Raw genomic sequence first — 25698 nt, 5'->3', positions numbered from 1 at the left:
ATCGTTTATTTAAGGAATTTCTAAGGCAACAGGAAGACACTAACATTACATACGGCTTCTATGCAAAAGTCTTTACAGACAAATTCTCCAAGCTGAAATTTCATCGTTTGTCAAGTGACACTCGTTCTACACGTCACCTGCTTAAAGCCAAATTGACGTGTGATCCCAATAATAAAGGCATTAAATTGCAGCTAGAAAGACATCACCGAAAAGCAAAGAACGATATGGATTCCATGAAAGCTGACACGATCAAGAGTCAAGGGCCGAGCTCGTAACTATGTACAGCTGCAATGGATTTGCAAAAAGTGATTACTCCTCGTCCATTAAGGCACAGTGAACGTTATTACTTAGGACAGCTCTCAAATTACAACTTTTGCATTCATGTTTGTGATAATCAAACCGGTCACATGCTTCTCTGGCATGAGAGCGTATGTGGCAGGGGTGGCAATGAAACTGCGTCCTGTGTGCACAAAGCTTTTACTACCACACTTGTAAAAAGAAACTAATGATCTGGTGCGAGAACTGCTGTGGGCAGAACTAAAACAAGATGATGATGTTTCTGTGGGTTCACCTTACACCCTCTGGTGTGACAACTGCTGTGGGCAGAACTAAAACAAGATGATGATGTTTCTGTGGGTTAGCCTTACAGCATCTGGTGTGACAACTGCTGCGGGCAGAACTAAAACAAGATGATGATGTTTCTGTGGGTTCACCATAGAGCATCTGGTGTGACAACTGCTGTGGGCAGAACTAAAACAAGATGATGATGTTTCTGTGGGTTCACCTTAGAGCATCTGGTGTGACAACTGCTGTGGGCAGAACTAAAACAAAATGATGATGTTTCTGTGGGTTCACCTTACACCATCTGGTGTGACAACTGCTGTGGGCAGAACTAAAACAAGATGATGATGTTTCTGTGGGTTCACCTTAGAGCATCTGGTGTGACAACTGCTGTGGGCAGAACTAAAACAAGATGATGATGTTTCTGTGGGTTCACCTTACACCCTCTGGTGTGACAACTGCTGTGGGCAGAACTAAAACAAGATGATGATGTTTCTGTGGGTTAGCCTTACAGCATCTGGTGTGACAACTGCTGCGGGCAGAACTAAAACAAGATGATGATGTTTCTGTGGGTTCACCATAGAGCATCTGGTGTGACAACTGCTGTGGGCAGAACTAAAACAAGATGATGATGTTTCTGTGGGTTCACCTTAGAGCATCTGGTGTGACAACTGCTGTGGGCAGAACTAAAACAAAATGATGATGTTTCTGTGGGTTCACCTTACACCATCTGGTGTGACAACTGCTGTGGGCAGAACTAAAACAAGATGATGATGTTTCTGTGGGTTCACCTTAGAGCATCTGGTGTGACAACTGCTGTGGGCAGAACTAAAACAAGATGATGATGTTTCTGTGGGTTAGCCTTACAGCATCTGGTGTGACAACTGCTGCGGGCAGAACTAAAACAAGATGATGATGTTTCTGTGGGTTAACCTTACAGCAAAGGGTTACTTTACCGAAACAGAACACAAGTTTTGGGTGAAAGGACACCCTTTTATGTCGTACGATCGTGATTTTCCTCACACTGAGAAACGAAAGAGGCTAGCTGTGTGTGAAGTTCCAAAAGATTTAATTCGCCGCATCACTTAAGCTACACCATTCGTAGTCAAATGGTTCAAATGGCTCTGAGCACTATGCGACTTAACTTCAGAGGTCATCAGTCGCCTTGAACTTAGAACTACTTAAACCTAACTAAGCTAAGGACATCACACACATCCATGCCCGAGGCAGGATTCGGACCTGCGACCGCCATTCGTAGTCACTATTTTGCAAGAAACAGATTTTTACGATTTTAACTCAGCTGCTGAAAAATACACAAATCTCACCAGTATGCATATTTCAAAAGCACAGTGGATCAGACTGACTACTGAATACCCTGGGGTACTGCAAGTTCGGTCAACTCTTAGTGAAATTGAAGAGTTTAAGGAATATTACATCTTGAAGAGAAACGTGAAGCCTTCTGATCTTCAACACGAGCAGCTGGAAACACTACACCGTGAATATAGGCTGTCTGAAGAAAAGAGACGGGATTTCTCTAAGTGATACCATTTGTAAAAGAGAAGAATAAGTGACTTTACGAGAAACTTGTGAAATGAGTGGAAATGGACATGATGGCACTTGTATCGTTATTTATTGTAAACCCATTGCAATAAGAACATTTAGTTTTTTCTAATTTTTTATCATTTTGTTCTTAAATCCATTAACATACAATACAAACATGTATGTGACAATAAACCTGGGTAGTTTTTATGTTTGCATAGTGATCCCCAAATTTTATACTGCTTTTGTTGAAGTGCTATACACATTTTGTTTATTATCTCTAAATCCGTATTTTTTTGCTTGACCCATTATTCAGTTACTTGCCACAAATATTCAGTTACATTACTAATTTGAGTTCGAAATAAATTTCTACTAAGACCACATGAACTAGCAAAAATTCCTTACTTGTCAAATTCAATTTTCTTGTTGGACAAGACTTCTGTCACTCACAGGACTGCCATAGTGCATTACGCTAGCCACATTTTAATAAGTGATCCATCTTAGGGGATCTGAAGGGCTGTTTGAAGTTTTCAACGAGTCACGACCTGACATCTACTGTTGGAATAACCATTTTAAGAAAAGTGAATGACTTTATCACAGAATTACTCTTGTTTCCTTACTCAAGAGAAATTGTAATGATATTGATTCTTCCCGCAAGAGACATTTAAAATGATGTGACTGTAGTGACTTTTACCTATATTTCACAACGAAGTTCTGCGCTCTGCGCTCAGGTAACAACAAGCTCCCCCTATCGCCTTAAAGTACACATAGCAGCGTCACCACTGCACTTCCACGAATGAGTCAGCAGCGCGCACAACCGGTACGGCAACAGTTCGCTGCGCGTGAACTGTGGAGCTGTTGCACGTGGCTCTCAGGAATTTGCCCCGCGGCGTGTTAGTTTGGAACGCTTGGCAGCTTCCGTTATGCCAGAAGCCGGCCCGAAATACCTTTGTCACTTCGTGTGTATTGGCTAAGTGGTCTTGTGCGGTAATCACGCGTGACGCACTCACACACACTGCATCCTTTCGGTTTCAGTGTTAGGGCGAGTATTCTCCAGCACTGCGAAACGCTTTCATTACTGCACTGATTCGAGCAGGTCAGTTTCCTTTTTCAAACAATGTCAATAACACATTCACTTCTTGAGCGGAACAATCCTATCTTCGTTGTTACGAAGAAAAATCCATTTATCTTCGCCTACATAATGTCTAAACTGACTCAGCGAATTTTCGTTACATGTAGAGATAATCAACAGCGACTTCGTTAGCTATTTAGAATTAATCCAGTCTTGGAAGAGGTAGGGAAAGAAAACATCTATTATCTTAATGAAGAAATCATCCGGTTTTCTCCCATGTCATTTCAGAGAATCGAGTATTTTTTTGTGTGGCATACTGTTTCTGACAGCTAGACGCAAGTAGGGCTCTAGTTTGTATTCTGTTAGTAACGAAAAAGCCGTCATCAATCTGACGCTTGATTAGAATACCACAGGATTAGTTAGTATTATCTTGAGGCGGAATTAGGCCATTGGCTTCCTCCAAGTTTTTGCAGCCAATTGTATGGGGACCTACAAATTAACGTGCACTCCGAACCACGCCTGAACTTGATGTTTCCATGTTTACGGATAATTACTAGAAGTGAAATAGGCACCAAATGACAAAGTCCTAGGATTGACTGGGGCTCGAATCTGGACGTTGAACTTGGTAGTCCATCACTTACCCAGTGACCCAAGGAACTACACAGAGTTCTTTCACCGTTTTAAAAGCGTAACAATTTTCAGAATTTGTGCGATAGCCACAGGTCATACGGAGAATGTTGTCTGTGACTCACCAGGTTTAACATCCTGTTGTAAACCTTAATTACATATCAATATCACTTTTCACCTTGTTTAAAGTATCTTCAGATTGGCTCGCACAACAGTTATTCAACACATAGGCTACAGTCTATGCAAATGTCTTAGCACGCAAACACCGCTATCAATACTTTAAGTACATTCCGTGGTGCCCTGGTGTAAAATGGTGTTGAGTACACCGGAAGTCACGTATCGAATACACAAAAGACCTCAGTAGATAGCTGCCCTTAGCAAGTCTTAAGAGACTTCGAGCAGTGCCCTTGTAGAGTATATAGCGTAGTCGAAAAGACACCAAAAACGGAATCAGCCCTGCACAAGTGCATCACAAAATGTAAAATGTAAACATGCAAGAAGTGTCGTTGTACATGTCTGCCCCTGCCTGCTAAGGCATTCACTTGTACGGCAGCCTATGCGTTTAACATCTGTTGTAGAAGTCGATCTGAAGATACGAAAAGCGTTATTGGCAAAATATAAAATAATTAAGTCAGCTTTTCAGCCAAGATTGTTTACCTCTTCAAATCATTAATGGCATTTGTTGTAATGATTGCTGAAATACAGAAGCTTTTAGTCTTCAATAATCTACTAAAGCATATCTTACTAACCAGATTGTTAAAGGTTGTGCAATATATCCAGGCGAATAGCTACTAGAGTCTTACAAACAGGAAGGTAGGTACAGTTATGTTACGTTGATGGGAAACGACGTTTTCCAATGCTACCTGCGATCATAATTTAAGGACAACACGCTGTTTCTGGTCGCTTAGCTATGACCCTAGCCTGCTTTGTAATTTATACACAAGATAATTCGTTTCTGAAAGAGGGTTGAAAAAACAGTTGCAAAACACAGGTTTTCTAGCGCTTGACCTAGGTGTTGATATTTCTAAAAACATCTTCTTCAGAAGGAGTGGCCCTCGTTACATCACCTGTTAGTTCATTACGATAGCTGGCGCCGAGCGGCTCTTGTCCTACATAAATTTCTGAAAGTGAATATTTTGTTCAAAAAAGGGAAATCAAAGAGTTGAGGTTATCAGTTATCTCCGACTTCTTCGGTCTTCAGTATCTCTGAACAGTCTGAAAGTCATCGACAAGGAGAAGCGCAACCTCTTTTGGCTTAAGTCTGTTTACACGTTGGTAGAAAACGAGTTAATTATATTTATTTATTTGTCATTCTGCAGTTTACGGCCATTTAGCTAAGGTGAACGAGACTGCAGCAGTAGTTTTGAGGCGGTCACTGTGACAAGGCCGCTCCGCGAAATACGGGTTTCGCATGTGAAGTAACCTTACTTATCGTCGATACACCTTACGAAAGAAGGCTGGCACACGGCCCGTGAGGGCTGTGCGCCGGCTCGCATAGCAAACAGGTGTCTGAATGTGAATGGAGAAGTATTATGGTTACCATCAGATGACTTCTCTCTCTCTGTCTGAATTCTGAAATTCCCAGGTTATTTTTTTCTTCTTCTTCCTTTTTTTTCAACGAGCATTAGCCTCCGTTCCTTATATAAATGCTTGTACAATACTCTAAGGAAAAAATATGTTTTTGCAGGACTTTAAAGACGACACTGTTGCTAGGGTCAGCTTAAAATGCACAGAGACACTTGGTGAGCAGTTACGTTTAAAAAATTCAGTGGTTTGGAAAGGATTTCTAGCTCAGAGCAGGTATTGATATCGTCAAAACGAGAAGAATGGAAGAACTGCAGTCTGAGTACTGTCAATCAGCAAAGAACTCAGGGGGAAACAAGAAAGCTCATTTCTGTAAGGCGGAGACCGACATCGGTAGAACATCACTCAGTGGATCGCGAGGGAATGTGAAAAATACTACGAACAAATAAAATAACATTCCGTAAACCCATGTAAACGAATGGAGACTCCAATCCGTGTTCTAAGATTTTAATACAAAATGAATCCTTCTAGACGTGAACACACCACTAGAGTTAAACCGATAAATTGAGAAATTAGTGCAGTGACGTTAGAGTGTCAACATACATACGTAATGGAGAAATAGCCCGAGTTCTCTTCTGTGCCTAAACATGGTTTAGCGTTTCTAACACTAACGCAGTTTACAGAATTCAAAGAGTGATTTTCAGTTAATCCTATAAAGTTTCACTCTGCCCGTCGCATCTGTATACAGGAACATCAATACAAATTTATGATCGTAGCTAACAAGAAGTTTTCTTGATTGTCACCTCAGTTTCAAACTGTGGTATGAACAGTAAAGTTGGTTTACTATTAATTATACCTTGCATAGTTCGAAACGTCTAATGCAGTAAAGTCTCGCATCAGACTCAGTCAATAAAGAAAAACTCCAGTATTCTGAAAGTCGATGCTTCTCGAGAAGCAGTGAACAGACCAGTCGCTGTCAATAGCACTATTCATCTGGGGTCACAACAAAACTAATGACAACTGGTCAACCGTCTTGGAGTCATTAGATCCTTCAGAACCTCGGAAAATCCACTTGTGATTGAAATTCCTCATTACTAACAATTTGCTGCCTTACTAATGAACACCGTGATTAGAGGAAAATATCTCTCTTTGTTGTGCGTTTTAATACTCTAAACCGACTTCGATAAGTTTACGTCGGAACTGTCGGATTGACATATTAATACCGTTTGCTACGACGAGTTGACGTCTGTTACGCTCGTAAGATACCGCGTGCGATAGCAACACTTCAGAAACCCGTTTCTCCCACGCTTTTGTAGTTCACTATGATGACCAGTTGCCTACAATCTTATGGGGATTTTGTGGTTTTCCAACGGAGGTAATGCACAAGGTTCACAATTAAATGGCAATTATGCATTAGAGATGCCAAAGTAGCGATAATATGATTGCACGTCTTATTCGAACCATCCGATGAGGCATTTAGCTGATTTCAATACAACGTATGCGACTTCAAACGTGGAAATTACTTGGGAATCGCTTCGTTGATTTCCTAATGTATCTTCACACTGTGTTCGTTTTCAGTTGGTTTTATAGCGGGGAAGTATACTAGTGAAAGAATGACTTGATACTGGTCGTCTGGTGCAGATTTATTGTCATAATGTAATCGGTGTGGCTTTTAAGCGCAATAATGATGATAATGACAACAAATGCAAGTAGAAAGCCAGCATATAAATTGGCGAGCTTCTCAGCGACGCGACAGTAGCACCTGAAGATGGCGGGCAGTTGTCTCGCTTAAATATTGTGCGGTTTCTACAATATTATCCGGCGTAATTCCCGTGAACCTATCAAGCAGATGCAGCGCCGGGAAAGCCTCAAACAGCACAATGCAAGTAGCCAATTTAATACTAACAGTACTTGATAATTAAAATTAAAATTAAATGATTAAATTGATACATTTCATTCTTACATGTGGTTGGTTGCTATGGCTTTCCTGGTCGTCACTTCTGACACGAGTCTGGAAACTCTGAATGAGTTTCTCAGAAAAAAATCTTCATTGTTTAATTCAAGAAAGGAAAGAACAAAAGAAATCACGTTTCTTCGGTTCTTCTGTTGTGGAGAACAACTACAAGAATACACTGGAAGCAGCGGCATATTTCATTTTACTGTGTCATCCTTCTTCGGAAGCTATGTACAAAAAAAGTACAATGAGAGCATTGTACATTGTAGCCCATAGGGCTGCAGACTGTCACGTTCCGAGAACAGGGAAGGGCTAACGCGCTCTCCTCTGCATTCCCTCTCCCAGAGGAGCAAATGATACAGTCACAAGCATTATTAACTGACTCAGACAGAGGATATAAGCTAAAATCTACGCTGTAGGTAAGCATTTATCTGTCACACTTTGTCTTCCAAAAGGGCTAGTCCACAAACATGCACAAGGTAGGTTTTGTTTAGTGTCGTAAAAGTGGGAGAGAGGTACGTACAGGCTGTATGATCGACTCGGACAATGATGCGTGCTCGATTAGCTCTTAATAACAAAAGCGATCGGCGCGGAGTACAAAGATATTTGTTAGAGTCCTGGTCCGACAAATAGATCTAACCTCCACCAAAATCCTCATTTCGCTAGCGATCACAAGGTGTGTGGCAGAGGGTACTTCTGACTATAACTATGATAATACCCCCTTCACTGATGCAGTCACGAATGGTCTACTAGGACAATGAATGTCAATACCTGCGTGCCAGTACTAGTCTATTTGAACTCATCGTCGTAATAATTTTACTTGACTTATGTGGGAGCAAGTAAAATGTTATTTCTCTCTTCTTGAAACGTGAGCTCTCTCATTTCAGCAGTACACCTCTCCGTGATGCGCAATGACTCTCTTGCAGCGTCTGCGGTTCGGTTTCGTTCAGCGTCTCCGTAATGTTCAAATGGTTCAAATGGCTCTGAGCACTATGGGACTTAACATCTGTGGTCATCAGTCCCCTAGAACTTAGAACTACTTAAACCTAACTACCTAAGGACATCACACACATCCATGCCCGAGGCAGGATTCGAACCTGCGACCGTAGCAGTCGCGCGATTCCGGACTGAGCGCCTAGAACCGCGAGACCATCGCGGCCGGCTCTCAGTAATGCTCTCGCACTTACTGAACGAGCTCACAACGAACCACAGGCTTTTCCATTGGATCTTCTTTCGTTAATTCAACCGGGTAAGGGTACCAAGGTTGTATAACATGAAGATTTGCAGCTTAGTTAATGTCCTGTACATGGTAATTCAGGAAGAGAGGAACATGCTTTGAGGGGTGATAACATTGGCGATTCTGAAGAAAAAACCTCCAAATGAACACATGTCCCTTTCTTAACAGTATTCAATAAAGAGCTATCTGAAAATCTTGAGTGCGACTTCATGTCCTCCTTCACCAGCACTCACATCCGAAAACAAAGCGACGTTAGGCTTTCTAGTGTTGTCTTAGCTGACAATTTCAGTGCACACTTGAGCTTGGTGGGGTGACGGCACCTGCAACTGTACTCTTTGTCTATCTCACGTCTCATTACTACAGTGAGGCCTTCGTATAGGTGGAATGGGGTTGACCTGATCCTCGTCTACGGGTTTTGCAGTGGGAATACCGGAGCCGCTATTCGAGAACGACGATTTCCTAATCGCAGAGTTCCTGATAATGCGGTACCTAGAAAGTGTTTGACAGATTGCGTGGGGGCGATGCGCTTCACAGTGCATATGTTGTATCTGAATGTTCCGTCCAGTAAAGACCTTAGTGAAGTTGAGAACATTCCTGAAACAGTAAAATGCAACCCAATTAAACATCTCTAGAAAAACTGCAGCACAGCTTGGTATTCCACAAACACGAGTGATGCTCAGGTACAGAGCAGGGTCTGCACCCCTATCGTCGGCAGGGTGTGCAACATCTCCATATAGGAGATGATGGCAAAGGAAAGGAATTCTATCATTGAGTCATTGCCAATGAACACTGTATTCCACGTGTTCTGTTCACTGATGAGTCAACATTTACCCGCATCCGCATCAATAACACGCTCAGCTCTGAAGTGTGTTGACACGAAAAACTATGCGCTACTTTGGACACAAATTTTCAACGACGTTTCTCAGCGAACGTGTGGTTCGGTATTACTGATGACCAACTCATAGGTTCAGTTGTTTTACATAACCGTCTTAATGGAGTACGGTATCTTGATTTCCTTCAAAATGTTTTATTAGAATACTTTGAGGATATTCCTTTGGCAACGAATGTCTTATGTACATTCAGCACGACGGAGCTCCAGCGCATTCAGTATGGCCAGTGACACACTACCTCACTGAAACGTATCCTGGGTGTGGGATCGGTCGCCGTGCAGTAATTTCTTTGTCACCGAAGTAACTTGATCTTACTTCATTAGATTACTGTTCGTGCAGTTAGCTTAAGAGCGAAGTCTACAAGCGCAAGGTGGACACAATGGAGCAACTTCCCGCCCGTAATTTACAAGCGAGTGCTCAGGTAATAGACCGTACGAATTAGCTCAGATCAGCAAAACAGCAGATGCACACAAACTGCGCAAAATGCACTGAAGTTGATGGTAGACTTCCAGAAAATCTTTTTTGATGAAGTGTATACAATTAAACAAAACATAATGTCGCAAGGTTTTATTTACTATCGACTGCATTTGTCCGGTTCCCCATTGTTTTCATTAGTTTCATCGGAAATTGTTAAGAACTGGACATACTTTCATATAAAGTTTTTGCTCAGCAACACTGTCACCCTTCAAAACATTCCCCTTTCCTCCTGACTCAGCCGGTAAATACGTTATCAGAGCAAGACTTAGCTGGAACTAGTGCAAAACTTCACAGGAAGACAGAATGTGCTGCCTTTAGCCGGACATCTGCACATGTGCCATCAATCGCAGTGATGACGTCGGTAACCAGTATTTTGCAACTGCAATGGTTTCTTGTCCCTGGAAATCCCATTACGGTGTTTGCAGATTCCGCTGCTACTAGCATATACACAGACAGCAGAAAAATCGTGAGAGGCATTTTCGCTGAAGGACGCAGTCAAAATGACGTGTCCTCCGCAACATTCGACGTGACCGCGAAACTCTATACCAGTCCATAAATGAAGAACTTTGGAGACGTCTTATTCAATTTCATCATTTTCGTTTACGTCCTATGAATACGTGCTGCCTCTAAAACGTTACTCTTGTCACGATTTGTTATAATTAAATGGTAGTTAATGACACATTGGTGGTAAAAGTATTAGGAGATCCTAAGATTAGAGTGTAAGATCAAAGAAGAAAATCGAAAGTTCCACGAGAACACTGTAATGTACTGGATAGATCTGGGCCACTATGAAGGAGAATGTTCGTGTCATGCTGTATTCTTTAGAACTCGTCGCGTTTGCTAAAGATGCTGCGACTTTCTTATTACTATGTACTGTAATAGCCTATACTATATACGTGAAGAGCGCTGCCAGGAATGAGTTTCTCATGCTGATATAAGTATATATTCATATTACGAAAGAAAATACTTACGGCATGGGAATTATCCGAATGGGACGGAAGTCGGTATATTTCCGAAAAACTAGATGATTCATTCAAGAGAAAGGTTTACACAAACTGAACAAGTCAATACTGCGTTGGTCCACCTCTGGCCCTTAAGCAAACAGTAATTCGGCTTGGCGATGACTAACAGTTGTTTTGTGTCCTCCAGAGGGGTATCACGCCAAATTCTGCCCAATTGGTGCGTGAAAATCCAGAGCTGGCTGGGAGACCTTGCATATAATGCTCCTTATGTTCTTAATTGACGAGAGATAGGGCAGCCTTGTTGCCGATGGCATAGGCAAGCACGAAGATAAGCAGTAAAAACTCTCTCCGTGTGCGGGTGGGGCATTACCTTGTTGAAATGTAAGCGCAGGGTGGCTTTCCACGAATGGCAACAAAACTGGGCGTAGAATATCGTTGACGTTCAATTGTCTTGCAAGGTGCCGCGTATGACTACTAAAGGGGTGGGTGGTGCTATGAAAAGAAATGGCACCGACGACCATCACTGCTGGTCGTCGACTCGTATGACGGGGTACAGTCAGGTTTGTATCCGTTAGCTGTTCGGGCGCCTCTAGACATGTCTTTGTTGGTCATCGGGACTTAGTTCGAAGCGGAACTCGTTACTAAAGACAATTCTACACCAGTCAATGAGACTCCAGGCTGAAGACGTGTCTGGCAGCTGGGACACGGCGCTAGTCCAACATTGAGCCCGACGACCTGGAGTGATGGTCTGGGGTGTCATTTCATTTCGTAGCAGGACCCTCTTAATTATCATCCGCTACACCTTTGCGGCACAGTGGTACGTCGTTTTCTTGGTCCAGTTTTATTGCCCTTCGTGGCCAGCCATTCCGGGCTTTCGTTTCAAAGATAATGTCCGCCCACACGCTGCCAGACTTTTAACTACTTGACTTTGTGTTAGCCGAACCCTATCGCAGCCAGCAAGGCCTCCAGATTCTCCCCAGTTGAGAAAGTTTGTGGTCCTACGGCCAGGATCCGCCCACCAGTTCGGGGTTTTTACGATTTATCGCGGCGATTGTACAGAATCTGACACAGTAACCCTAAGGCAGACACCCAGCAACTCTATCAAGCTACGCCAAGCCCAAGTCACCAGAGGTGGGCCAACGCATTACTGGATTCCTCAGGTTGTGGAGCGCTTTCACCTGATGGAAGCATCCAATTTTTCTGGAACTGTAATGATTCGTTTGACTGTACATCTACAACTCATCTCCCAATTTCCGTTACATTCGGGTAATCCCTTCATGGTGCGTCGTTTTTCTCAGAGTGCATATAAAAATACTAGAGTTATGTGGTTGGTCGGGCCCGTTTACCTACTAGAAATGTGTAACAGCTTAGGGTTTTTAATCAGATTGAAGAGTATCCTTATTGCATTGTTTCTTTATCTACCACAGCAATTACACGATCTTTTTGATTCTGTATGCACCTTATCTAGAATACGTGTACTAATGGTACATTTCAGTTCTCGGGTACGGAGAGCTCATAATGTTCTGTGAAGACATTCATAAAATTGATTTTGTACCATTAATGATCAGAGAAAGTGTAATTAATACGGATACGACAAGAGAAAATTTTCCATCCACGTATTAACTAGACCTTTTTCTTTCCGATTAGACTTAAAAGTGAAGCATGTGTATTCATACAACTCTTGACTGTTGTCATTCGTCTTAAGATCTCGTGACAGATTTTGCAGCCAGTGTGTCATTTACTGACAATTAATTGTAAGCTTTAGGCCGGACTAACTGCTACGAGGGGCTTCCCATAAATAATGCAATGCATCTTTTTTTCTGAAATCAGGTTTGTGTTATTAAGGATTCCAGTACACCATATTATTCCCCACTCTTTTGGCTACAAAACCCTATCTTTCAGCACTGTCTCCGTTCTATGTGACTGCCTTATATCAACTTACTGGATCTGTATGCCCATATTGCACCATTATACAAGTCTACGCTGGAGCCAACGTCTTGTTGCATCAGTAACCTCCCCATCATCCACGTACTGCTTGCCAATGAGTACATCCTTCATTGGTCTAAACAGGCAGAAATCGAAGTGTGCGGGTTCTAAGTTGGAAGAAGAAAAACAGTGTAACGAAGTCTTATGAGCTTCTCTCGGACGCGCAGACTTGTTGGGCTTTGTTGGTGGAAGAGACCAAACGGCGAGGTCATCGGTCTCTTCGGGTTAAGAATGGGAAAGGAAGTCGGCCGTGCCCTTTAAAAGGAATCTTCCCGGCATTTTCCTGGAGCGATTTAGGGAAATCACGGAAAGCCTAAATCAAAACGACCGGAAGCGGGATTGAACCGTCGCCCTCCCGAATGCGAATCCGGTGTGTTAACCACTGCGCCATCTCTCTCGGTGGCAGACTCGTGTGAGGCCATGCGTTGTCATGGAGAAGGAAAAGTTTACAATTCTGTAATGAACATGCTGAATTAGTTTCTTCAGGTTCCTGAGAGAAACACACTGCACTTCAGGTTCAAATAGTTCAAATGGCCCTGAGCACTATGGGGCTTAACATCTGTCGCCATCAGTCGCCTAGACCTCAGAACTACTTAAACCTAAGGACATCACACATATCCATGCCCGAGGCAGGATTCGAACCTGCGAGCGTAGCGGTCGCGCGGCTCCAGACTGAAGCGTCTAGAACCGCTCAGCCACACCGGCCGGCACACTTCAGGGATGATCGCTGCAGCATGAGAGAGGACATCAAACAGAATAGCCCCTTCAGAATCCCAAAAACCGTCTCATGACTTTGCTTGGTGTGGGTGAGGCTTTGAACTTTTTCTTAGGAGGAGACGTGGTGTGGTGCCATTACATGGCTTACAGTTTTGTTTCCGGTTTCTAGTGATGAACCCATGTTTTAACGCCTTTGACGATATTAGACAAAAATTGTCAGAATCAGTCTCGTAACGAGCGAGCGATTCCGCGCAGACGGTCCTTCGTTGTTGTAGTCTTCTGTTAGGCGGCGAAGAGTCCAGCAGGCCCACACTTTTGAGTACCACAACAGGTAAACGAATGTCTCAGCACCGCCAACAGAGACGTGCAGTTGAGCAGCGAGGTGTTTGTGATCCGTCGATCACCTCGAAAGAAAGTGTGTGTACGTTCCAAAGTTGTAGGAGTCACAGCTGTGTACCGCAGGTCAGGAGAGTGGAGATCGGGCAACTCTGGGCGAGCTTGTTGTGATAATGACAAACGCCCTGCGGCTCACCGTGCTTTTTGTTCACTGCAGCCGGCCGGTGTGGCCAAGCGGTTCTAGGCGCTTCAGTCTGGAACCGCGCGACCACAACGGTCGCAGGTTCGAATCCTGCCTCAGGCGTGGATGTGTGTGATGTCCTTAGGTTTAATTAGTTCTAACAAGGGAACCTCCCCATCGCAGCCCCCTCAGATTTAGTTATAAGTTGGCACAGTGGATAGGCCTTGAAAAACTGAACTCAGATCAATCGAGAAAACAGAAAGAAGTTGTGTGGAACTACGAAAAAAATGAGCAAAATATACAAACTAAGTAGTCCATGCGCAAGACATGCAACATCAGGATATTATGAGCTCAGGAGCGCCGTGGTCCCGTGGTTAGCTTGACCAGTTGCGGAACGAGAGGTCCTTGGTTCAAGTCTTCCGTCGAGTGAAATGTTAACTTTTTTATTTTCGCAAAGTTATGATCTGTCCGTTCGTTCATTGGCGTCTGTGTTCACTGCAATAAGTTTAGTGTCTATGTTTTGCGACCGCACCGCAAAACCGTAAGATTAGTAGACGAAAGGACCTGCCTCTCCAAAGGGGAACCGAAAACATTTGATCGCAAGGTCATAGGTCAACCGATTCCTCTACAGGAAAACACGTCTGATATATTCTGTACGCCAATGCTGACGGCATGTGCGTCACTTGACAGGAATTTGTTATCGACCACCTATCTTGTACACTTGGCGAATGGGTAAAAAGATTCTTCTACCCACCCCGATTTAGGTTTTCTTGTGGATGTGATAATCACTCCCAAAAAAGTAATGAAAACATAAGAGTTTGTCACATAAACTGCAAGAAATGAATGCAACAGTTTCACAGTCGGATAGTTTTCCCTGTGCTCTGACAAAACATATATTTTTGACGTTTTCAAATTTTTCAGTTTAGGTGTAGCATCCCCATACTACGGTGCAGCTACCCCACATCGGACGGACGGACGGACAGATAATAATTGTCTGAAAATAAACAATTAAACTTTTCACTCGACGGAAGACTTGAACCAAGGACCTCTAGTTCCGCAACTGCTCACGCTAACCAAGGGACCACGGCGCTCCTGAGTTCATATTATCCTTGATGTTGCATATCTTTCGCATGGACTACTCAGTTTGTGTATTTTGCTTTTTTTTCATAGTTCCGCACAACTTCTTCCTGTTTTCTCGATTGCTCTGTGTTCAGTTTCTCAAGGCCTATCCACTGTGCCAACATATAACTAAATCTGAGGGGGGGGGGGGGGCGATGTCGAGGTTCCCTTGTAAGTTCTAGGGGACTGATGACCTCAGATGTTAAGTCCGATAGTGCTCAGAGCCATATTTGTTCACTCTTAGGTCCCCGTAGGCAACGGCCTTGCCGCAGTGGATACACCGGTTCCCGTCAGATCACCGAAGTTAAGCGCTGTCGGGCATGGCTGGCACTTGGATGGGTGACCTTCCGGGCCGACATGTGCTGCTGCCATTTTTCGGGGTGCACTCAGCCTCGTGATGCCAATTGAGGAGCTACTCGACCGAATAGTAGTGGCTCCGGTCAAAGAAAACCATCATAACGACCGGGAGAGCGATGTGCTGACCACACGCCCCTCCTATCCGCAACCTCAGTGAGGATGACACGGCAGTCGGATGGTCCCGATGGGACACTTGTGGCCTGATGACGGAGTGCTAGGTCTCCGTAGGTATTCTGCTAGTGCCTATGAATATCTGTGATGCGCTGGTTTAGCGCTCTCTGCTTGGAACTCAACTCAGACACCGCTTTGTAGGCAACGTACGGCGTCGCCACTTCACGAAAGTATAGAGTCCAAAGCGCAAAATATTCCACAATGTTCCACAACAAGTTTCGAATTTTTCAACCGAAATAGGCAGAGAAAAAATGTTGCATTAATTATTGAAGCGCCCTTCGTACTTTGGAAGAAAGTTCGCTACGTGCTGGGGCTGTATCGACACGATCACAATATCTACCTCGTCATTATTGAGTCAACTGCGAGGGATGCCCCCACCCCTCAGCCAACTTTAGTTCCGATCTTCACGCAACTTACTCCGGTAACACTCGATCCGGTCGCGAAACTCGATAGCAGTGGAGAAATGTGCTGGACAAGCAAATGTTATTCTGACGTTGCTCCCCCGTAAGCTTCGACTGAAGCTGGCTTCCGGGGGCAGCAGTTCCGGCGACCGGTGCAAGGCGTGGCGGCGAGCGCCGCCGCCTCCCCGCGGCTGATGCAACTCCGGCGCTCGGCCGCTGAGCCCGGCGGCGCCGTGTCGTAAGAGCCGCCCGTGGCAGGCAGCCTGCGGCGGCGCCCGGCCGGACAGGCCCTTGGCACTTGGGCGCGCCGCCCGCTGCCAACTATTCGCGGCGCCGATCTTTAAGAGCGGCGCGCCGAGGTAACCCGACGCCGGGCGCGCGCACACCAGCGCGAAGGCGGAGGCGTTCTGCGATAGACAATTACTGGGAGCGCACCGGTGGAAAGACAGCGTCCATCAACGCGCGGCGAGCTTTCATCTCGTGGCCACAATTGTTACCGATTTATTTTAAACAGTGGAAATCTTTTCTGAGACTTCAGGTATACTGCACCTACGCTCATACTTCGCAAACTAGACTTCGATGAATGACAGCGTTTCTGCAGTGAACCAGGGTTTTTTCTTTCCCTGCTATTGCATTTCTGGACGTACATCGGTATCTGACAACTCGAATCTAATTAGGCTCTCATGATCATTTGGCGAGGTACACAGGTTATATGTCCGTCTGCTTAGCTGAGTGGTAACGGATTTGCCTGCCATACAGCGGGCCCGGCTGCGATTCTCCGCTCGTGGACTAGGTATTGTGTTGTCCCCATTATCATCTCATCGTCACTGACGCGCAAGTCGACAATATGACGTAACCTGAAATAAGACCTGCCGTTCGAACCTCCCTGGTTGATGCCTCCTGGCCATCAGTGCCACACGCTCATTTCATTCCACTTTTTACAGGATGTATCATAATTAACAGCAAAGTCTAACTCCAGTGAAAGTATCCTGTTCTAGAATTAGAAGTGTTTCAAAAACATGGATTCTTAAAAGAGCCTTCTACCTGACACTTTCTGGTGAAAGGCGTCTACTGGGGCACACTTGTATGTGGCACCAGAATAAGATAAGAATATGAATAAATTAAAATGAAACTAGGATACTAAAAACGATCAGTGTATCTGATAGGCTCTGGCCGTAATAACGGCCTTGATGCGCCTGGGCTTTGAGTCAAACAGAGCTTGAATGGCGCGTACAGGTACACCTACCCATGCAGCTTCAACACGATACCACAGTACATCAAGAGTAGTGACCGGTGTATTGTGACGAGCCAGTTGCTCTGCCACCATTGACCAGGCGTTTTCAATTCGTCAGAGATCTGATGAATGTGCTGGCCAGGGCAGCAAACGAATGTTTTCTGTATCCAGAAAGGCCTGTACAGGACCTGCAACAAGCAGTCGTGCATTATCCTGCTGAAATGTAGGGTTTCGCAGGGATCGAATGAAGGGTAGAGCCACGGGTCCACTGTTCAAAGTGCCGTCGATGCGAACAAGAGGTGACCGAGACGTATAACTAATGGCATCCCATACCATCACGCCGGGTGATACGCCAGTATGGCGATGACGAATACACCCTTCCAATGTGCGTTCACCGCGCTGTCGCCAAACACGGATGCGACCATCATGATGCTGTAAACAGAACCTCGATTCATCCGAAAAAGTAACGTATTGCAATTCGTGCACCCAGGTTCGTCATTGAGTACACCATCGCAGGCGCTTCTGTCTGTGACGCAGCGTCAAAGGTAACCGCAGCCATGGTCTCCGAGCTGATAGTCCATGCTGCTGCAAACGTCATCGAACTGTTGGTGCAGATGGTTGTTGTCTTGAAAACGTCCCCATCTGTTGACTCAGGGATCGAGAGGTAGCTGCACGATCCGTTACAGCCATGCGGATAAGATGCCCATCATCTCGACTGCTAGTGATACAAGGTCGTTGGGATCCAGCAAGGCGTTCCGTATTACCCTCCTGAACCCACCGATTCCATATTCTGGATCTCGACCAACGCGAGCAGCAAGTCGCGATACGATAAACCGCAATCGCGATAGGCTACAATCCGATCTTTATCAAAGTCGGAAATGTGAAGGTACGCATTTCTCCTCCTTACACGAGGCATCACAACAATGTTTCACCAGGCAACGCCGGTCAACTGCTGCTTGTGTATAAGAAATCGGATGTAAACTTTCCTCATGTTAGCACGTAGTAGGTGTCGCCACCGGCGCCAACCTTGTGTGAATGTTCTGAAAAGCTACTCACTTTCGTATCACAGCATCTTCTTCCTGGAGGTTAAACTTCGCGTATGTAGCACGTCATCTTCATAGTGTAGCAATTTTAATGGCCAGCAGTGTAGTTACGTTGGCAACAAGGTTCACGGAATACCCAGTTTTCGACGACTTTGAGTAATACAAAGCTTAGCGAAGTATTAGTGTCTTTATTCGAGATAAGAGAAAAGGAAAAGAAGTTTACACTATTCCACGCGTATATAACTGGAATGAAGAAAAGTTAGAATTTAATGTATCGTTGACAAGGAGATCTTTAGAAACAAACACCAGCTTAGTTGAAGAAGTTCGTGGTTTTATGGAGAGAGCCAACCTAGTAACCATCTTTGGAGAATTGGGGATAAATCGGAAGCCGAATGCGTGGAGGCTAGACAGGGATTTAAAAATCCACTTCCTTGAACAGTGCAGCCGGTGCACCAACTACCGCGTCCGGTGGATTGGTTTATGTCAGCCGCTGTTTCGTTTTCTGTTAATTTACCTGCTCCAATCTCTTCCAAGATTGTTCCGGTAAATTTTCCTAGTTATTTTATACTTAGTTTTTAATTTTTAAGGACTGAACTACTGACTCGTTTTGCGCGGATCGAAGCAAGGACACGGTTGTTGGGGGCTTTACGTACTCATTCGCCAAAACTTGGCGAAGAAATTGCGATGAACATAAAACGACGAATTAGGTTTAAATTGATTTCCCCCGAATGTGAAAAAAATATCTCAACAGCAGCCAAAGTAACTATAGGTAACACAAAGCAAAATAACCGAGTGAGTGAACATGCGTCACTGTGCTACCTCTCGTTCTTAAGGAGGGCACCTGCTGTCATATCTGTTGTTCAAGAGCCACGTACTGTGTGCCAAAATTATGAATGCAATACCATGCCGGCTTTTTTTTTGCCTGCTAATCAACACAGTCTTATTGGATTTATTAGTGTAACTACACCAACTGATACGACATGGGAATCGCGAGGCTGTCAGCGGCTGCCGAGCTTTGTTATCGCTGGAATTCTGCACTAATATCGCGAATGTTTGCCAGCTTATCTTCGATACTACAGTCAGCTAACACCAGGATATTGTTCAGTTAATCGCAGTATTGCAGCCCTAGTAATTTATCGTTCAATAAATCTGTAACGGATAAGTAATTTTAATCTGGCAAATTTTCCCTATTGCCGTCACCACTCAGATTTTATGCTTGAATTTGGACGTTTGCATCAAGGACAAGACTTGAGGCATTTGCCTGTCTGCACATCGTCTCACATTTTTATATCGTATTAATGCAGTCAGTAGGGAAATTTTCAGCATTTTTCTAGTTTGTCTTTGCATTTCTAGAACGATGATATGACCAGTTTACAAGCTTAACTAATAACACATGGTGATTTCAGTTTTTGGAAGACAGCATATCCCTGCCAATCTCTCGAACCTGAAATCAAGCTTTAACATTTCCAGTAGCCTTTAAATTGATACCTCTATCACCAAACAAATGTGTTTTAAGTGGAAGTATGTCTACAGGAATTCGGGTAAGTAAAGTGCAAGCGCAACGTTAAAGGCACATGACAATATTAATGAATGATCTTTTCATTTGAAACAAGACAAATGACTGTAAATACTCTATTATTTTGACAGTCGTTCACGTCCCGTAAATGAAACACAGGCTTACAACTTAGTGGATATTTTCTTATAGCTTTCATATTATGATTGATACCAAATTTTCGGGGTTCAACTTAGGGGATAAAATAATTTTTGTTTACGGTACACTTTAGTTATTCATACCTTTTTGGGACTGTGATACGTCTAGCTATTGATATCTTCAGTTATGTCAGAGGCGCTTAAGACCGGTACCGCGCTGCTGCTACGGTCGCAGGTTCGAATCCTGCCTCGGGAATGGTTGTGTGTGACGTCCTTAGGTTAGTTAGGTTTACGTAGTTCTAAGTCTAGGGGACTGATGACCTCAGATGTTAAGTCCCATAGTGCTCAGAGCCATTTAAACCATTTAGTAATCTCAGTTTCCTGCACTGTCTGTTATTGGACAGAGCAGAACTTATATTACGTTTCCTTTGCTGGAAAATCCAGCAGAAAGGTCGCATCTGTGTCAAGAGCCGATTCGATTATTAGGCTTGACAATCAAAGTGCCGCTCTCAATGTCCTGTAAGATGCCCAACTTTGAGGCCACTGCCGTTGGATATCATATATATATATATATATATATATATATGCACAGTGACAGGAAAGAAGCTTTTACAGAGGAAAACATTGTGTTTATACTTCCACCACGGGAACTGATAATGGGTATCTACAGCGTGAAAACACCTGTTGCCTGTGGCTGGACGGAGATTAGATTCTGATATATAGTTCATATCAATGGGCTTTTATTTTGAACTCAAGAGAAGTAATTTATGCTGCTGATAAGATGCCCTATCACCCGAAGTATTTATGCGTAATTTACATGTAAAATTATGCAGTCATAATTATAAATTATTTACTGCAGACCGTTTTCTCAAAATGACTGAGGCAAGCGACTGAGAAAAAATATGAAATAAACAGATGCCAGACCAGGTCCATTACAATAGAGAGAAGTGTACATAAAGGCAACAATCCGTTCTTCGTAATTCTTCGATTCCAATAACTTTGAAATTTTATTACTTTGTTGGTTCAGATTTTACTTTCAACTGTAATATCCAGACTAAGGATTTTAACATATTCGGCCATTTCATGTTATCGAGCCAACGATTATTATCATAGAAAACGCCTCAACAAAATCTGTCCTCACACTATGGATAAGTTTTTACAAAGAAACAGGCAAGAAGATGCGTTAATGAAGTCAGTGTGGACGTTCAGTGAAAGACATAATTTTGGAGCACATAAGAACAAGTTATGCGAACGCTATTCGTGCAGTATTGCTGGCAGGTCCTACCTTTGCTTTCGCTGGTCTCTTCTACAGACTACAGCAGCAGATGGACAGGCGAAGCTCCTTGAAGCACGGCGGCTACTGTGTGTTACTTTAGCGTGCTGAAATTGGCACGGATTCTCTGTTGTGTTGGCCCAAGTCACCCATCAACCAATTCCAGTCGCACAGTACGCCAGTCCTACCCACTGCTGAGTCTGTGGTAACAATAACGAAAACCTCACAGAGCCCGCGCTTTATAGCAAACTTCCTCCCACCACCGGCGTGCACGCAGGTTTGCAGGCGAGACTGTGACGTAGGTCACGGAGGAGTGGGGAGCCTTCGGACAGTAATTTGTAGTGGGGGAAGGGGGGGTGGGGCGGGACGGGGAGGAGAGTGGTTACGCACGGCGCGTCGCCTGGCTGTGACGCCGCACAGCTACAAGCGAAAGCAGGCGACGCTCGCAGGCCATTGGCCGGGGACAGGTGACAGTTCAATGGTGTCAGGGGCACGGTGATTCCCCGGAGCTGCTCAGCGCTCTGCTGCGCTCCCATTCACGCTGCGTTACAGGAGTTTCCGTAAACAAAGTCTCTGGCGAGTCGCGTGATACGCTCCCGGGAAGATAAGCGTAGCCCGGAAGGTATTGTGGAACCGTACTTTCGTTATTAAAGCTGTCGGTTCATTGTTTCCCTCTTCTGAAAGGTCCTCTCTCTGCAAGCATTGCCTGTGTTCGAAATGCTTCACCGTTGGATTTTGTTAGAAAAAATGATGCTGATGTAATATTAGGGTGCTTGCGGGAAATGGGTATTTGCGGCACACATATTAGTACGTCACGCGACTTACGATGATTTTCCGAGGTGTTTAAACTATTTTTACGGCTCCCGGGATCATCTGTGAAGTCTGCAGGCGTCATAGATTAAAGTAGCGATATCAAATTAACATTTCATCGGTTTTGAAACCCTTGTTATTGTCTCTCGCTTGGTAGGTATTATGTGACATTCGAGGTCTCTTTGCTTCGTTCGTTTCGTGTGATTTTGGGTTGATATCGTGTTCAAAATGTGAAGAGGGTAAACGTTTAGACAAAATGATTTACAAAGCCCTGGGCAAATGTACAGAGAATAAAACTAAGTATTTGATGAAGTTTAAGATTACACGTCGTCTGAATGTTATAGTAATTCTAGACTCTTTTGACTATGAGTTTCAGTGTACATTTATCGTAATAATTTTCAGGTTGTGTTGTTATGGAGGATTCTTCGAATTAATTTACAGGTTGCGTTTTTATGGAGGATTCTTCTTCAGGTATATCAGGAAATGAACGAGAGCATAAGTCTAGTGAATGTGTAGTTGAACTGTGTACCACTCAAGTTTCAATTTGTATCACACTGTATTCCATTGTGAATCTTGTGTTTCAAGTGTTTCTTTAGATTTAGACTGGCTGTAAGAGAAATATGAACTGAAAGATAATTTGTTTGCTAGAACTGCTTTATAATTTTTTGTGATTATTTCTGTTAAATTGAAGTTTCATCTGCATATTCAAGATGTAACACCAGCAATACGAAAGTATGTGCTTTTAAAGTAGAAAGTATAATAAACCCAACAATGTTTTCAAATGCCATCCACCTCTTTGCAGACACGATTTATAGCTTAAAGAAGAAAAAAATATAAATATTAGGCAGTTTACAATTAATGACAGCTATCTACGAGACCAGCACCGTAAAATGTTAATTACCAAATCTGTCCATGAAATATGATTGTCACTATTTCTCGTAAGTTTTAGAATTCAGTAGGCGAAACTGTACTTACTACGGCTATCGTTGTTCCAAGTTGTTTGTTATGCTATCTGACTGTATTTGTAGTACTTTTTCTTTTTTCTCTATACCATTGCTCATGATTGTCTGAATCTGAATAATAACTACAAATATTAAAATAATTTAAAATATTTCGTGAGTTTCATCAGTGGTTTTGAATCTTCTTATGATCGTCAGCTTCAGATCGTGCGTACAGAAGTTTTACGTACAGTGTCTGAAAGTATAGTGACCGTTGCTTTACCGTGACCAAGGTTTCACCCTGAGTGGTTGTTACTGTGCAAAGTTTGACACATATTTAAGTTAATTACTTACTAAGAAAGACATTTATGCTAATATCCCACTAACAGCTTTCATTGGCATGGCCTCTTCATCAAAGAGCTTTGGATCATGTATTTCGTCGAATAAAATTTACTGCTTTATAAAACATTGTCGCATCGGGGAAGCACCGAACATGTTCTGTACACTTACGTGAACTAAAAAGAACTACGTTTAAACACAACGTTTTGACTGAATATAGAGCGTGTAATAGCAGTGAGGGCTAAAATGTTGAAAGAACGTCCCTTATACCTGATACAAGGAATAGCATATTTGATGTCCACGTGTGTATTATGATTTAATGTTAAGACAAATTACGTAAATAAGAGGCTTCATTATTACACATCTTGTTAGCTAAGAGCGCCAGACAAATTCACCCAAGTTTCAGTGATGTTATTCGTGTATTTAAGAAAAAGAGTGGGAGAAATATTGGGTAATTTGATTGCTTGTTCACGGAAGATCAGCAGGAAAAACTGTGTGTGTGTGTGTGTGTGTGTGTGTGTGTGTGTGTGTGTGTGTGTGTTTGTAAACTCAGCTGAATTACTGATGTGACGTATCACCCGTTATCATCTACGATCAATGTCTGCTTTCGGACTTTGTATCCTGGGAAGAGCGATAACAGACTGGATCTGTTATCAACAGACAGTGGTTAAACTTCTAGTGCATACACTCTCTCAGGGCGAATACAGATCTGGTCAATTATTGCTTGGACCACGTCTTCGCGTGTTGCGAACACAGTCTGTTTTCAACGCTTCCACCATCAACAGGCGCCTCGTAGACTGTACCCTTGTTTGATGACTATTTTTGCTGCCCGCTACGTTTGAATGCCCTAAATCAAAGGAAATACAGGGGAGGAATGTGTCCCACCCTTAGATAAGCATTCCACAACAAAAAAGGAGATGAAGTCCTGGGTTGAGCTACAGACATCTGAATTTAGTTATAACCAGCGGTACGTTAACTTACATTGGCACCAAACATGTTGAAGCAATGGCTGAGCCATTAGACTCGTGTCAAGTATTATCTGAGCTCAAATTCGCATCCAGGTCTTTATTTTCCGTGCTTTCCTGACATCATGTGAATCAAATGGAGGATTAATCCCCTCAATACAGCCTAATCTTTTCAGTTCGTCTTACCTCTCCTTCCCATCTCTTAGCAACATAAATACCAGCCTGTTTGTAGTGCATTGTTTTAGAAGGTAGGGAGAGATCATCACAAACATAGATGTCTTCTTTTTTATTTACGTTTCAGTCCGTTAAATATTTAAGCCTTAACTTCCTTCCTTCAGACAATATCACATCATCCGATAGTGCATCTGCATCACGTAGGGGCAGTCAAATGAAAATCTAGTATCCGCTTCAGTGGGGCCATGGAATGGCTGCATTCAAAAGTAATCATCACACCTGTTCAGACATTTACCCGACTGGGAGACGAGGTGATCAATTCCTGTTTCGTAGAATGCGGTCGGCAGCTAACGGATCCACACCTGCACCTATTCTTGCAGTTCCTCGTCCGACTGGAACCGACGTCCACGCATGTATTTCTTCATGTGAAAATCACACGTTGAATTATCGCGGCTGTACGGATGGTCAAATTCAAATGGCTCTGAGCACTATTGGACTTAACTTCTGTGGTCATCATTCCCCTAGAACATAGAACTACTTAAACCTAACTAACCTAAGGACATCACACACATCCATGCCCGAGGCAGATTCGAACCTGCGACCGTAGCGGTCGTGCGATTCCAAACTGTAGCGCCTAGAGCTGTACGGATGTTGTTGCTGTATAATCCAACCAAATCGCTGGAATGTAGGGGTGGGCGTAAAGTGCAACATGATGATTCAATCCGACTGCATTCCCTGGCGTCGTGAATTCTACGTCGTTTCTTCATAGTGCTGAGCGTTGATTGTGGTTTCATGCTCGAGAAACTCTACGTGCAGAGCGTCCCTGCAGTCAAAGAAGATGGTTATCACGACCTTACCGGGACTCGTGCGAACAGCTTCGGATTTCCTTGGCGAGGAGATGTGGTTCAAATGGTTCAAACGGCTCTGAGCACTATGGGACGTAACTTCTGAGGTAATCAGTCCCCTAGAACTTAGAACTACTTAAACCTAACTAACCTAAGGACATCAAAAACGTCCAAGCCCGAGGAATTGCCCTGTTGCACGACAACGCCCGCTTCCACATTGCCAATCTGACGAAGGCTACGCTTCAGCGATTTGGATGGGAAACACTGCAGCATCCTCCGTACAGCTTGTATACTTCATGTGACTTCCAAGTCTTTG

At 43.6% G+C, this 25698-nt stretch overlaps 1 protein-coding gene and 1 pseudogene across 1 annotated transcript in view; one reads left to right on the top strand and one right to left on the bottom strand.

Moving 5' to 3' along the window:
* The window catches only part of LOC126355939 (proton-coupled amino acid transporter-like protein pathetic), an 85222-nt gene extending 63695 nt beyond the window's left edge, over nt 1–21527 (bottom strand). Inside the window, exon 1 of the mRNA XM_050006515.1 lies at nt 21324–21527. The gene's annotated coding sequence lies outside the window, so the exon portion shown is untranslated. The remainder of the gene's footprint in view (nt 1–21323) is intronic.
* LOC126356522 (5S ribosomal RNA) lies at nt 15436–15553 on the top strand (annotated as a pseudogene).
* Nucleotides 21528–25698: the final 4171 nt, after the last annotated feature.

This window comes from Schistocerca gregaria, chromosome 3, assembly GCF_023897955.1.
Source record: "Schistocerca gregaria isolate iqSchGreg1 chromosome 3, iqSchGreg1.2, whole genome shotgun sequence".
In the NCBI taxonomy this organism is placed as follows: domain Eukaryota; kingdom Metazoa; phylum Arthropoda; class Insecta; order Orthoptera; family Acrididae; genus Schistocerca; species Schistocerca gregaria.
The sequence above is the reverse complement of the archived record's forward strand: the minus strand, read 5'-3'. Positions and strand labels throughout refer to the sequence as shown.